The 2,500-nt window shown below is 46.3% G+C and overlaps 1 protein-coding gene across 1 annotated transcript in view; it reads left to right on the forward strand.

The window, feature by feature from the left end:
* LOC122130502 (anoctamin-2-like) overlaps positions 1-2,500 on the forward strand; it is a 25,802-nt gene that overhangs the window by 10,692 nt on the left and 12,610 nt on the right. The gene's annotated exons all lie outside the window — the stretch shown is intronic.

Raw genomic sequence — 2,500 nt, forward strand, 5'->3', positions numbered from 1 at the left:
CACACACACACACACACACACACACACTCATACACACACACGCACACACACGCACAAACACACACGGAGAGGAAACTGAAGCCCAGTGCCACTGTGCCTCAGGTGGATGACACACACACACACACACACACACAGACACACAGAGACACACACACACACACACACAGACACACACACACACACACACACACAGGGAGGACACTGAAGCACAGTGCCACTGTCCCTCAGGTGGACGAGCACAACAAACTAGCTGCACTGGGTGAGAACTGTGCTGACTCACCGGACTGTGCAGACGGTCCCTTCACAGTACAACAAACCTTCACATCTTTTACACAGTGGATTGCAATACTGAGTATACCTCTTTAGCTAGAGCCATCTTGTTGTGTTCTAGAAGAGGGTGTATGATCTAGTAAGTCACTCTTGGAAGCATGGTCCCACAGTCGACTAGCCCACTGTGCAAAGGTATGATGGATGCCATATATCTTTGCAGTAAACCTGACTCCCAAACGCCCTGAGTAGTGACAGACAAAGGCATACGTTTCAGTCTACAGATGCACAGGTTTGGGTCTGATCGCTAAATATACCCACCATTCCGCTGTGTTGCGATGCAGTGTGTGGGAACGGGGAACCTTCCCCCTGGATGACTGAGCCTAATTGATCCATGTCGACCCACCTGCAGGTGTCTCTTGACTACTGGAAGGCCTGTTGAGCTCTGTTTACTTAGTATGGCTTATTCACTTTAACAGGGGCCACAGCTAGGGAGATGCCATTTTGGGAGGGTCGGGGGTGCAATTTGACAGTGATGGTACACATGTAGAATAAGAGTAACTTAATAAGCATAGTGTGAGATTCTCAATGCTCCTATAGTGAGTTTGGGAGTTACACACACACATACACACACAGTTTTCTTCACACAATCTTTCAAGTTTTCTGAAAGGGACAGGGATCTTTTTAGGTCCAAACCTTTACTGAAGACAATTAACTATCAAAGTTGGTTCTGTATTAAAGTCGAACGCTAAAACTGGCAACCGCAAAACGGATATACAATGGAATCCTATGGGGCAAGCCAGCATGTCAAAGTAGAACTGGCAACCGCAAGACAGCATGTCAAAGTAAACTAGTTGTTTTCTGACAACATGGAAAGGATCCCTGCAGAGATACACCTACATCTGTGTACCTCAATAACTGTAATGAAACTGTAGAAAATGGCTGTCTGTACAGACAGAGTTTGAGCTATCTCTTCTTATGGTCTCTGACATTACACCCCATTCAGCTGCTGTAGTTATTTTCTACAGTTATAATGATATTTTTAGAGGTCAAGTAGAGGTAGAGAAGGGTGCACATTGACACCACAAGGAGTGAGGTTTACAAAGTCCAAATTATCTGGCGTCGGCCGTATGTGCTTTTTTTGCTCTGTGGAGTCAAAAGTACAATCGTTGTCTTTCAGATATAGTGGGGTAAAAGTCATACGTTTCCAAACAAAGTAATACTCAAGTAAAGTACAGATACTCGAAAAATGGATTTAAGTACAGCGCTCAAGTAAATGTACTTCGTCACTGTCCACCCCGGCTCCTGTGTTCATACTATGTCTGTTAAGGCACTGGGAAAGTGAGGTTTAATGGAAAGATCCATACCCTCTGGCATCTGATACGCATGCACGTTTTTCACAGCGGGTTCTCGTGTGTGAAAGTCAATAACATTCGCTGTGTTTTAAAGTGATGCACACGTTTCTAGTGAGTCAGCAAAGTACATTTCAGAGGTTTTCTCCCATTTCCCATGACCATGGCCTCCACCTGGCAGTGACACTGCACTTCTGCACGCTGAATTTCCATGGCGAAAAGTGAACGGACTAATTGCGGAATGATATGAACCATGTGAATTAGAAGCACAAAACCTGTTGCAAATGGCAGCTGTCATTAAGTCTTTGCAGCGGCTTTTAAAGAAAAAGATCAGACCTCCGAACGTTAGGAAGGCTCTTTCAATTCAATGGAAATGTTGGCAACGTTCTGAGGAGCCGTACGATAAGAACCATATAGCCGCGTGAGTTGCGAGCTGTGAGCCAGATCTGAACCCAGAACACGTTCCTCCGTGTGAATGGCCCCACTCTGCTTGTGGAGGAGGGGAGAGATTTCTCCTGCAGTTTTGCGATGGCCTCGTTGTTTCTCCTCAGCCTCCAGCCTCTGGTTGGCGCGTGAGCGAGAGAGGGGGTATTCTCCAAGTGTGCATGCTTTACCCAGAGGCCCCGAGGCATCTTTCTGACATGGCACATTATAAAGGTGTGGGAGGATGTAGGTATGTGGAGGTTGGGAGAGTGTTGTGGATTTGCATTAGTGGCGCATCGTGTGAGAGAGGCAACAGGCAACCGAGCTTGAGGCCTAAGGCAGCAGGATTTGTAGCAGATGGGGACGTTCTCCCCACAAGGAAGGAGATTATTGTTATTTATTTATTTATTTACCACACCAAGATTCGGTTCTCCATGTCTATGGAATGCGGCCCAGTG

Source organism: Clupea harengus, unplaced genomic scaffold, assembly GCF_900700415.2.
Source record: "Clupea harengus unplaced genomic scaffold, Ch_v2.0.2, whole genome shotgun sequence".
NCBI classification, from domain to species: Eukaryota; Metazoa; Chordata; class Actinopteri; order Clupeiformes; family Clupeidae; genus Clupea; species Clupea harengus.